Here is a 13908-nt window from a genome sequence, read left to right as displayed (position 1 = left end):
AGGAAAGAGAAGAAAGGAGAGAGAATAAAGAGAAAATAAAAAGAAGAAAACACAAACATCTTCAGTTCAGTTTTGAGAATGTCTTCCTTCATGGATGAAAATGCATCTGTAGACAAGCAGCCTTATTCTTTGTAACCACACATGTGAATGCCCTGCTTAGACTTTTATATGCCCCACCCTCACCCCGCCTCTGCAGCAGACAGAAACAAATGCAGCTGGTAACATCAGTGGCCTATGTTGACTCCAGGAGCAAACATCTTACACAAAGGAAATTATGTTGTTACTATCCTGCACATGGTTCCTTTGCACATGTGTCACTCTGCTCTATGCAAGTCCTCCACAGACCAGCTGTATGTGACTCTTGTTGATAGATAGGGAGGCAGCCTTTACTGGTCTGGTGCCATCTCCTGGCTGTGTGCCTGGATTTCCAGATGCTGGCAAGAAACTCACTGACTGATCAGAAGAGATATAAACTTTCTGCCTCTACCAAACCCCACTGACACTGTAGATGTGGTGTCTTTGATACTGTCAGTGCACTTGGCCTTGATTTAAAAATATATGTATATGGTTGTTTTGTCTGCATGTATGGCTGTACCCCACATTTATGCCTGGTGCATGAAGGCTAGAAGAGAGCATCAGATTCCCTGGAAGGAGAGTTACAAACAGTTGTGAGCTGCCATGTGGGTACTAGGAACAGAACCTAGGCCCTTTGCAAGAGTATCCAGTACTCTTAACTACTGAGTCATCTCTTTAGCCTCAACATTTAGCACTTTCTTTTGGAAACAGGGTCTCACTGTATAGCCCTGGTTGGTCTGTGGCTTCTAACTCACAAAAATCCTCCTGCTTCTGTTTCCTAAGTGCTGGGATAAAAGGTATATAATACCATACTTGGCAGAGTTGGAGTTTATTGAAGGAATTTAAGTATGGATTTTAAGCACTAAAGTTAAGAGAAAGAATGGCTCACAGAAGAGAGTAATCCACATCAGAGATGACTATATAGTTTATGAAGACCTAACCAAATGCTCTAGGCATGTTGGTAAGGAGTCTCTCAAATGGGCTATATCCCCAGCCCACTGTTTTGTGTTTTTCTTGAGACAAGATCCAGCAGTGTAGCTCAAACTAGTCTCAAAACTTAGGAACCTTGATTCTCTTGCCTACCTCTTGAATGCTAGGATTACCAGTGAGTGCCACGAGGCCTAGCTTGACTGCTAGCTTTCAGTTTCTTCATCTTCTTATTCTATTTTTTTAAAAAAATTCAGACAGGATGCAAGATTTATTACTGAACATGATTTGGTGGTGTATAGGAGAGTAACACAGTGGAAACCCTCCAGAGGACAGGGCCTGCCATTTGTCCTGGGACTTACAATTGGTGATGAACTCAACACCACAGTCATCAGGAATGAGCCAATTCTCAGCTGCTATGTCTTCAGATCAATCTGTCTTCAACTTAACGAAGCACCAAATCTTTGAGATATGGCTCTAGAGGGTGGGGGTGGAGGAGGAAAAAGAACTCAGTTAGGAGGACCAGGTCAAGAAAGTGGGAGACATCTTGAAGTTGGCTTCTTCACCTAGGGCCTTAATCATGTGTTCCTTATTCTGAAGCATGATTCAGGTGGACTTGATGACTCCACAAGTGTGAATCCTGGCCACTCTGACCTGGGGATATCCTGTATGAACCCTAGATTGGGGGCAGCCTGGAAATCAGAGACTTGAATAACTGACAGGAAATTGTCTCCAAGGTCTCTTAGGGAAATCCATATAGGTAATGGTGAATTCACCCTCAAGGAGCCTACTGTTTGTAATCATTGCAGCGGGGTGAATTCACCTCCAAGGAACCTGCCATTTGCAACCATTGCACAGCAGGCTTTCATGAGAAAAGTCAGCTTAATTGTGTGTTTGTGTGTGTGTGTGTGTGTGTGTGTGTGTGTGTGTGTGTGGTTTTTCGAGACTGAGACAGGGTATCTCTGTGTAGCCCTGCCTGTCTAGGAACTCATTCTATAAACCAGGTTGGCATTGAACTCAGAGATCTGCCTGCTTCTGCCTCCAGAGTGCTGGAATTAAAGGTGTGTGTCACTATCACCTGGCTTCTACATATATTTTTGTGTATGATCCTAGGCCCTCATGTTAAGAGAGCGATCAGACCATTGAAAGCATGTGGATGAATGAATAAGGAAACAACTGGCATCGGTTCTCAGCAGCAGAGTGCCAATATCATAGGGCAAATTGTAGCTAGAAATATTGGGAACCAAAATGTTTGATGTTTTGATTGTGGTCAATTTGGTATTTCCAATGAAATTGTAAGGCTAAAAGATTCAGAGCCTAAAATAATAGGTACATTGACTCTAGAGAATATGGTAATTGTAGAAGAGAATAAGCAGGTGCTGGTTACTGTGAGGTACAGAGACTTCCAGGGTATTATAGCTGCTGTGGAAAGCCTAAACAGTAGTTGATGAATTGCCAGTCCAAGAGAGACATACAAGGTAAGGAAACAAACAGAGGGGCCCATCAGCTTGAGGCCCCACAGCAAAAAACATGAGCCATTTTCCTTTGGTCAGTCAGGAAGTACCAAGCAAGCAAGAAAATCAAAATTAGATATTTCTGATCTTATACAGAAGGAAGTATAGCGACAGATCTGAGCACAGACATGCCTTACATATCCCTAAAAGTTGAATGTTACTGAATTCGTGGATATTAATAGAAATTTAAGTTTTTTTGTTGAATTAGTGTATATTGATAGAATTGAAGATTATTTTGTTAGAATATTGTTTGACTAGATTGTATATAAGGCATTTATTTACAATGTGATGGTTCTTATAACCATTTCTATTGTGTATAGATTGTTAATGTTAGAGAAAGGGACAGTTCTTAAACAGAAGGAGGGATATGAAGTGGAAACTTCTGGTTTCTTTGTAAAGTCAAGCTATGTCAAATGATGTTTTGTTGGTGCACACTGGTGAAAGGAGATTTTGCTAAAGCAGACATGTGAAAGAATGTTTTGCTGAAACAGACACAGGTGAAAGGGTGTTTTGCTATAGCAAACATGTGAAAGGATGCATGAAGAAGGAGTATAAATCTGACCCCATTGACTGTGGGAGTTAGAGCATTGGTTTGCTTTGCTCTGTCTCGCTATTCTTCACTAACATTCATGTATTGGTTCACCTTACATTGAGTTGCTGAGATCCACTTGTGGTGATGCCATAGAGCAAACTCACCTACCTAAGAACTGTTCATGAGTTTCTGCAGCTTGTTGCCACAGCTTGAGCTTGTTGGTAACCTTTGCAGTTTCTTCAGGATTGAACTGCCCTTGTTGCTTTGTGTGTGGTGACTGCTGAGTTGACCGGACTGCAGCTGCTGATTTATATTTGGTGTTTGCTATTGGACTGAACTGCTGATATCCTGACAACAAAGATGGAGCTCGCTCCCAAAGTATTATCGCTGAACAAGCCCACCCCTCCATGTCCTAATAACTTTTCTCTTCCAGGTCTTCTGGTGGATGGTGGGCTAGAGGAGAGGTTGGACCCTTTATTAAAGTAGGTAGAAAAATATAAACCTATATTCAGGGATACCAGGCACGTGCTCTATTGCTGAACTGTATCCTCAGTATATGTACTTTGTGTTTTTGTTTTGTTTGAGACAGAGTCTCTCATAATATATTCTAATACAGTGGCTGTTCTTAAATTAATCCAGAGTACTGGAATTACCATCAAGCTTGGCCAACTTTTCTATGTATTTTTCATGTTATTTTCTTTTTATTTATTTATTTATTTTATAAAATATTATTTATTATAGCTCACAACTTTTTTACATAATAATATATGAAGAATATGCATTTTTTTCTTTTCTTTCTTTTTTTTCTAAGAAGAACTGAGGCATCCCCATTTTGGCCTTCCTTCTTTTTGAGCTTCATAATGTCTGTGAGTTGTTACTTGGATATTCAGAGCTTATTCATGTTATTTTCTAGGCATTCTTTTCTGTTTTCTTTCCTTCCTTCCTTCATACAATGTCTAATAGGAAAAATAAATAGTTTAATGTTTTATTTAGTATGATATTATGGTTTGAATCTGAAATATCTTCTAAGGAATCTTTTTAAAGGCTTGGCTGCCAGTTGATAGGTGTCCTAGTTTGCTTTTTGTTGCTGTCATAAATGACATTAACAAAAGCCACTTGGGAAGAAAACAGTTTATTTCAGCTTGTTCCTTGTCACAGTCCATCACTGAGGAACTCAAGCAGGGACCATGAAGTAATGCTGTTTACTACTGTGCTCTCCATGGCTTGTTTAACTAACTTTTTATACAAACAAGGACCACTTTTCCAGCGCTGGGCCCTTCCACATCAATCATGAATCAATAAAATGTCCCATATATTTGCCTACTGGCTGGTCTTTTTTTAAAAGATGTATTTATTTATTTTATAAATGTGAGTACAGTGTAGCTGTCTTCAGACACACCAGAAGAGGGCATCAGATCCCATTGCAGATGGTTGTGAGCCACCATGTGGTTGCTGGGATTTGAATTCAGGACTTCTGGAAGAGCAGTCAGTGCTCTTAACCACTGAGCCATCTCTCCAGCCTGACATAGCATTTTTAAACCTCCTCCGTTTTACTTAAACCATTAAAGTTACCCAAACTAAGTAATTTCCCAAAGCTTAAGTAACTTGTTTTTCTACATTCTTGCCTTCCTTGTCCTATGGACCACCCACAGGAAAAGCCAAGAGAGATGTTTATCAGTCACCTGACATTCTTTAACTCAGCACTCACCTTAGCTCCCTAGCTATTCCTAGCAACAGCAACCCATGAGGCAAAAACAGGGACATTTTCAGTCCTTTTTCTCTTCTTTCTGCCCCTCCAGCTTCCCAAATGCTTCAATTACAGGTACAAACCACCACATGTGACTCTGGCTTCAATTTTTATTTGATCATCATCATCATCATCATCATCATCATCATCATCATCATCATCATCATCATCATCATCATCTATAGGGTCTCACTATGTACCTCTGGTTGTCGTGGACCTTACTATGTAGACCATACTGGACTTGAACTCACAGAGATCCTTGTGCCTTTACCTCCTGAGATTAAAAGGCATGAACTACCACAGTAATTAAGAATTTTTTAATTCTTTAAGTTTGCTATTTATTTAAATCATATCCTTCATGTACATCCATGCAGGGCCCATGGAAACCAGAACAAAGCATTGATATCTTAGGAAGTGGAGTTACAGGTGGTTGTGGGTTCTGGGAACCAAACCTATGTCTTTAAAAACATTTTTAAAGATTTATTTATTTACTTTATGTATGTGAATACACAGTAGCTGTCTTCAGACACACCAGAAGAGGGCATCAGATCCCATTACAGATGGCTGTGAGTCACCATGTGGTTGCTGGGAATTGAACTCAGAACCTGTGGAAGAGCAGTCAGTGCTGTTAACCACTTAGCCATCTCTCCAGCCCTTCAAAAACATTTTAAATTGTCATGTATATGTGTGCATGTGCGTGAGAGAGAGAGTGAGTGAGAGAGAGAAATATCTTAAAGTCAGAGGACAAAAAATTCTCCTTCTACCATTTGGGTCTGGGAATTGAACTCAGTTAGCCTAGCCTCTTCAATATATCCTATGGGCATGAACCATCACAACTGGTATGTTTTCTTCTATTATTTATTGAGTATGATTAAAATTAGTAGGTCATAACCAGGTGCAGTGGCTTACTGCTCAGTTAATTCCACCACCTCACACAGTCAAGCACTCCATCATGAAGCCACACCCAACCTGGATCATCTGCTTTCAGTTGTAAATATGTTTTTTTCTTCTTGTGGAAGTCAATACACAGAAGAGAACACAATCCCTTCCCAGGAATCATCTAAGGAATGATAATAAAGCCAAGCAGCTGGAGAACCATACCTCCTATACCCTGGGAGCCACCATATGGCCTTTTCCCTCATACCATAGAGCCAATGCTCTGCCCTTCTTTGCTTTTCTTTTTATTTGTGTAAATATGAATGCAGAACTAAGAGATGGAGTATATTTAGTGTGTGTCCTGGCTGGTTGTGTGTCAACTTTACACAAGCTGGAGTTATCACAGAGAAAGGAGCCTCCCTTGAGGAAATGCCTCCATGAGATCCAGCTGTAAGGCATTTTCTCAACTAGTGATCAAGGGAGGAGGGCCCAGCCCATTGTGGTAGACCTGGGTTCTATAAGAAAGCAGGCTGAGCAAGCCAGGGTAAGCAAGCCAGTAAGTAACATCCCTCCATGGCCTCTGCATCAGCATCTGCTTCCTGACCTCCTTGGGTTCCAGTCCTGACTTCCTTTGGTGATAAACAGTGATATCGAAGTGTGAGCTGAATAAACCCTTTCCTCCCCAACTTGCTTCTTGGTCATGATGTTTGTGCAGGAATAGAAAGACTAAGACAGTGTGATAACAGATTTTTGGTCTGTTTTTTTAAAATGTGCATACACATATGAAAATGTATGTGTGTATGATTTTTTGAGACAGGATTGCCTTGTGTAACAGCCCTGGCTATCCTGGAACTCACTTTGTAGACCAGGCTGGCCTTGAGCTCACAGGGCATCTTTTGTTTCTGCCTCCATAGTGCCAGGATTAAAGGCATGTGCCATTACACTCGGCTATTTTTTTTTAAGATTTTATTATTTGCTCTTCATTTCTATCTTTGCCTTCATGTATGTCTGTGTGAGGGAGTCAGATCTCCTGGAACTGGAGTTATAGTTATAGTTAGTGCTCCCTTCTTCTAGGACTATCCAATTTTCTATGTGTTTATTGGAAATGGACCTCAGGGCCTTGCTTACACTGTTCTACTGAACTACTGTCTAAAAATTTATTTTTTAAAATCTAGGATATCACTGAATTCCTAATCCTCTTGCCTCTTTCAAGTTCAAGAATTACAGGCATGAGCCACCACACCCAACAAGTTCAACTTTCTGCACTGTTGGGGGCATAAAGGTCCTCGAGCCCACAGAGCACTAGGAAACCAGGAATGTTAAACATACAAAGGGCCTATCCTCAATAGTGGAGATAAAATACCTGTTTTTCTGACCAGAAATCTGAGAGTGGCTTTTGTTAACAATCTGGTAGTCTTTTTGCTATCTGTGGAGGCAAACCTCACCTTTTTTGCTATAAAGGCTGACCTTTTCCAAATTACCCAGAATGTTTATCCCAGACTCTCCCTCCTTATCTCCCAGTTAATAAAACCCATCCTTGGAGATGTCACGGGTATTTTATGGCCTGCTGACCTCTATGCTATCTCAAAGACCACATTATATTTTAAAGGAGTTTCTAAGTAGTCACACCTTAAGCTTTATGGTGTACCTAGAACTGGAACGATTGTTGCCTGGATACCTGGATGGGAATGATTGTTGCCTAGAAACTTTCCTCAATTCATACTGAGTTTTAATTATGCTGAAAATGGACCTCCTGGTAACCTGATCCAGGTTGGAAAAGTCAATCCAAAAAGAGGGGTTTTGGTTTTTTTTTGTTTGTTTGTTTCTTCTTGTTTTTGTTGTTCTTCCTCTTCCTATTCTTCTTCTTGAAAAATCACAGCAAGACTGAGGCTGTGAACACCCTAGAAACAACTCACAGACTATATGAAGTTCAAGAAAAAACAAAGGCCAAAAAAAAAAAAAAAGAAAAAAGAAAATGAAAAACCATTATGCTTAATCTTTACACAACAAGAAAACTTTGACTATTTCCAGGTTACATTTTGTTTTACATGTACTTTATGCTCATTGTAACTAGTAAGATTTTAGTGCATACTATCAAACCTTTAAAAAAAAATCAAGTACTAACAAAATGTATCCGTATACTTTTATGCAAAAATGCTTAAAATCTGTACATTTATCTTTGTTTTTTAAAATAAAGTTGTTCAATTAAAAAATAGAGTCATAGTCCTTATTGTCATTAAAAATTGTGTGACTAATCAATGTTGCATTTAATAATTTGAATGTAGGAGAAGTTTCAGGGTTCCTCAGATATTTTGTTATAGACCTTTGCACTAATTATTCTAATAAATATGTATTATGCAAAAAAAGACTGAGGCTGTGACAAGTTTATTGTAAGCAATCAGAGAGTTTTTATACCCTTACAAAATCAGAATTTAATCGAGGTTGCCAGGAATGTTTCAATAGTAGTTGCTAGAATATAATGATGTATGCAGGCTATACAGGGCACATAGATTAATGTTTAAGATTAATTGTTCAGCAAAGGTTCTATAGGCTTTGATGATATCTAGGGAACACAGAGAAACATGGGCAGCCCGAATGCTTCACTGAATGAGAGAATGTTTGGTTTCTCAGGAACTGAAAGGCACACAGTGGCCCAGGAGCCACAGACTAACCTCTCAAGGCAGCTGGACAAGGCTTCCATGATACCCCACACCTCATTTTAGAAAAATGTTAACAGGCTTCTTGTCCAATGGAATAAAATGTAACAATAAAATAGTTTGTGCTTTCACTACAATCCTTTCATTATAGGTACAGAATAAACCCCACACAAACTTCTGCCATAGAAAACAATAGTGTTTCATTTTCTCACCCACCATATAAATACATATGACGAATGTGGTAATAAATCATCCACAGAGTGAAAATCTCCTTATATCATATATTTATGTGATAAATATCCTACAATGGGAACAGATAATCTTGACATATAAAAGAGAATATGTTCATTTATGACAAAATTTTAACATGATGCCTTAACAATGCCTTCTAGGCACAAAAGGATGGATGGATACACAAGTGAGTTCACAAAGACTGTGGCAGAACACACAAAATGTACACATATTTTCAAGCTACATGTTGTTCTAACATGGTGCAAGGTGAGTGGACATGGACTCCCATCCCTATCCTAGAGGCTACCTGTAATTTATACCTTTCATCGAAGTTAAAATCTGTGTTCTCTAGTGGAGTGTTATTGGATATATTGAGGCGACACGTCCATTTAGTATTTGTGTTGTGGGGAGGGACTTTGTGTTTGATATCTTTGTCTTATTTGTTTGTTTGTTTGTTTAGATTGTTTATATATTTGTTTTGTGGTATGTTTTAAATACAGAAAAAAGGAAAACATAAATGTGAGTGGGTCAGGTAGAGGGGAGGAACTGGGATGAGTTGAGGGAAGGGAAAAACATGATCAAAATATCTTGTATGAATTTTCAAAAACCAATACTGTTGTAAAAGTTAATAAAATAATGCTTCTCAAGAAGAAACATTTTTTTAAATTAAAAATTTTAAAAGAAGAATAGAGAGCTAATGACTACTGAAAGAGAATTAGCCTTTTGTAGGGATAAGCCCCCTAATTAGTTATGCAACACAAAATAATCACATACACTACATAGCCAGACATTTCACTTCCTTCATCAAGCTCTAGTTCAGTGGTTTCCCATGACCTCCCAATCCATACCGTCTTCTCATTCATGTCTTCTCAGTCATGTCCATTACTACTCTATTCACAATAGCTTGGAAATGGAAACAACCTTAATGTCCTTCAATGATGACTGAATAATGATAATGTAGCACATACATATAAGTGTTTTAGTTAGGGTTTTACTGCTGTGAAGAGACACCATGACCAAGGCAACTCTCCCCCCTGCACCAAGGTAACTCTTATAAAGGACATTAAAAAAAAGACTTATTTATTATGTATATAATATTTTGTCTGCATATATGCCTGCACACCAGAAGAGGGCATCAGATCCCACAGTAGATGGTTGGAAGTCACCACGTAGTTGCTGGGATTTGAACTTAGGACCTCTGGATAAGCACCCAGTGCTCTTAACTGCTGAGCCATCTCTCCAGCCCAAAGGTTTCTCCTTTTATTTATTTTATTTATCATTAAAATGTATTTTATTGAATAAAGTTTTTGTGATTGCTAAGCATTGTTTTTAAAAATTCAAATATAATTAAATACAACATTACCCTAATTTTCTTTACTCCCTCCAGCCTCTCCCACATGCCCCCCCCACCAGTTCCTCTTAAATCTATAACCTTAGGGACTGGGAAGATTACTCAGTGGTTAAAAGTACTGGCTGCTTCCAGAGGTCCTGGGTTCAATTCCCAGCAACCACATGGCAGTTCACAGCTATCTGTAACTTCAATTTCAGGGATGTGGTACCCTCACACATGCTTCATACATGCAGGCAAAACACAGATGCACATGAAAATTTTTCATGACCTCTTTTTAAAAATTATATATATATATATATATATATATGCTCAGTTCATTTAGTGTTTCTTATATGTATATAATTTCAGAGTTTTCCACTTAGAAATAAATAGAAATAAATATTTCTTTAGGTGCTTCTCAGCCATTCTATATTCCTCAGTTGAGAATTCTTTGTTTAGCTCTGTCCCCCATTTTTTTAAAATAGGATTGTTTGATTCTCTAGAGTCTAACTTCTTGAGTTCTTTGTATATGTTGGATATTAACCCTCTATCGGATGTAGGATTGGCAAAGATCTCCCATTTTGTTGTTTGCCATTTTGTCCTAATGACAGTGTTCTTTGCCTTACAGAAGCTTGTCAGTTTTATGAGGTCCCATTTGCTGATTCTTTTTTTTTTTATTGGATATTCTCTATATTTACATTTTGGTTGTTATCCCCTTCCCTCAATCCCATCCCCCCTCCCAGTGCCCCCATGAAGGTGCTCCCTCTCCCAACCACCCTTTCCCACCTCAGCACCTTGGAGTTCCCCTACACTGGGAAACCATTTGTTGATTCTTGATCTTAGAGCATAAGCCATGGGTGTTTTGTACAGGAAAATTTCCCCTGTGCCCATGTGTTTGAGGCTCTTCCCCACTTTCTCTTCTATTAGGTTGAGTGTATCTCATTTTATGTGGAGGTCCTTGATCCTTGGACTTGAACTTTGTACAAGGTGATAAGAATGGATCGATTTGCATTCTTCTACATGCTGACCTGTAGTTGGACCAGCACCATTTGTTTAAATGCTATCCCCCCCCCCCACTGGATGGTTTTAGCTCCTTTGTCAAAGATCAAGTGACGATAGATATGTGGGTTCTTTTGGGTCTTCAATTCTATTCCATTGATCTACCTTCCTGTTTCTGTACCAATACTATACAGTTTTTTTTTTTAGCAGTTCAGCCTGAGCTACACAGAGAAACCATATTTCAATATAATAATAATAATAATAATAATAATAGTTTTTAAATTATCAAAATGAAGATGGCTATAAGTTCAATGGTTATGGTGATACGGGATATCCTCTTTGAGAGAGGTCAAAATAGAGTACACTTAAATAGTAAAGGGGCTGCTGGATTGAATCAGTCTATATTTTTTAAAAATATTTACTTATTTATTTATTATATATGAGTACACTGTATCTGTCTCCAGACACACCAGAAGAGGGCATCAGATCTCATTACAGATGGCTGTGAGCCACCATGTGGTTGCTGGGATTTGAACTCAGGACCTCTGGAAGAGCTCCAGTCCTTAAGGGATGATTTACAAATAATAATGGCCTTAAGCAGGGAGGAAGCTAAATAGGAAGGAAGCTTAGATTCAAGAATTTCTATCTTTTCTTTCTTCTCTATCCTTTCTTTCTTAGATAAAGGGTAAGGGGTTAAAAAGAAATATAAAAATATTAGGCAAATGGGGTAAATTACTGAATCTACTCTTAAACCAAAAAAATATTTTATAGTCATTATCTTGCATTGGTAGAGATCTTTGTATTTTAATGCAAAATTGAGGTTATATTTTGTTACATTGGTACAGAATTTTATATATTGATACAAGTTTAAGGTTTTCATTAGTATAAATCTTTGTATATTGACACAAAATTTAAGATTAATTTTGCTACAACATAATATATGAGTTTCAGGCTGGAAAGATGGCTCAGTGGTTAAGAGCACTGGCTTCTCTTCCAGAGGTCCTGAGTTCAAATCCCAGCAACCACATGGTGGCTCACAGTTATCTGTAATAAGATCTAATGCCCTCTTCTGGTGTGTCTGAAAACAGCGACAGTGTACTCATATACATAAATAAATACATCATTAAAAATAATATATGAGTTTCAACTCTTAGGCAAAGTGCCTATGAACTCATTTAAATATACAAGGTTTAGTCTCAGTGCTTTTAATAGCTGCTATTACAAACTGTTTAAGATAATTAAATACTACAAGTTAATGGTCAGTCGATCAAAGTCATGTTAGATACTAGTGTAGATTATCACAGAAATATACATCATATTACTTGTTCAGATATGCTATGAATAGATAGATGGTCTTCAAAAATCTCAGAGACTCATAGAATATGGCATTTAAACATTATTTTATTAATTTAAGATCTCTTTTTGACAGTGACACAAATCAACTTCTAGATATTCCAGGCCAGAAGGCTAAAGATATATGTTCCAGCATCATAGAGAATATTGGGGACTATCCAGGAATCAGCTGTCTCTATCATTTCTATAATTTTTGGAAGCTGTGTTCCTGTACTTACTACATACTCAAATCTGAAATAATATTTATTCCTTCTTAGGATTTTGATGGGGTTAAAAACTAGATAGTTTTAATTTCAGAATTACACTTAAGAGACTGGAGAGATGGCTCAGTGGTTAAGAGCACTGACTGCTCTTCCAGAAGTCCTGAGTTCAATTCCCAGCAACCACATGGTGGCTCACAACCATCTGTAATGGGATCTGATGCCTTCTTCTGGTGTGTGTCTGAAGACAGCTACAGTGCAGTTATATACATAGAATAAATAAATAATTCTTTAAAAAACTTAAGTTGTTCAGCATTTAGGAAAATGTTTAGGTCTAAGAAGATGTTTTTAGGATGGTAGTGCAAGTACAGATAGAAATTGAGTTAGGTAAAAAACTTTAAACATAAACACAAACAAAATAGAATACATTATATATAATATTTTCTAAAGTTGCCAAATACTATGGACTGGACAAAGTAAATGTATATCATGCCTTATAGTTTTCATGATTGTCTTGTAATCATTACAACTGTATTTAATTTATATTTGAAAGAAAAAGAGTCTTTTACTGAACAAAAGAGGAATTGTAGAGAGAATATCTTGTATATTGTTTAGATGCATCATCTGTCAATTTAAAAGCCTATGGCCTATGGATTTGTCAGGAAATAGACTGGAACATCTAGGAGAGAGAAAGGATTCTGGGATACAGCTAGGAAGAAAATTCACGAGGGAAAATGTGCTACAGTGAGTTTTTGGCTGCTCCACCCAGGAACTATTTTGGATCCTCAAATGGAAAACACACCACACACACACACACACACACACACACACACACACACACACACACACACACACACACACACCAATTAATTTTAAAATGCCTTGGCTAACTCAAAGGCTGAGCACTCCTAATCTTTCCCTATTATCCCAGGCCCAATCAGGGAAGTAGCCAGTGTCCACTTACTCAGAAACTCACATGGCTGGTTGGCTTTATCTCCTGATACTACTGTGTCCCCTTCTGCTTACCCAGTCCTGGCGATTCTCTCTGTGTCCTACCCCAGGCAACTCTAAGTGCCTCGCCCGATGGCTGTCTTAAAACTCACTTTGTAGACCAGGCTAGCCTTAAACTCACAGAGATCTGCCTGTCTCTGTGTCCCCAGTGCTGGGATTAAAAGCGTGTACCACCACACCAAACTACTTGCACATGTATTAACACTTATTGAAGTCTATATTTTTTAAAAAATTTGTATTCTAAAACTGTAGATAGGTCACTGAATAAGAACATGGACTGCTTTTCTGGAGTGCTTGAGTTTGATTCCCATTACCTACATAGAGGCTTACAAACATCTGTAGCTCTAATTCCAGGGGATCTGATATCTTCTGGCCTCTGTGGGCACTGCATGCACTTCATAAACAAGACACACATGTAGGCAAAACACTCATATACATACATAAAATAAATACTTT

Source organism: Micromys minutus (genome assembly GCF_963924665.1).
Source record: "Micromys minutus genome assembly, chromosome: X".
NCBI classification, from domain to species: domain Eukaryota; kingdom Metazoa; phylum Chordata; class Mammalia; order Rodentia; family Muridae; genus Micromys; species Micromys minutus.
The sequence above is the reverse complement of the archived record's forward strand: the minus strand, read 5'-3'. Positions refer to the sequence as shown.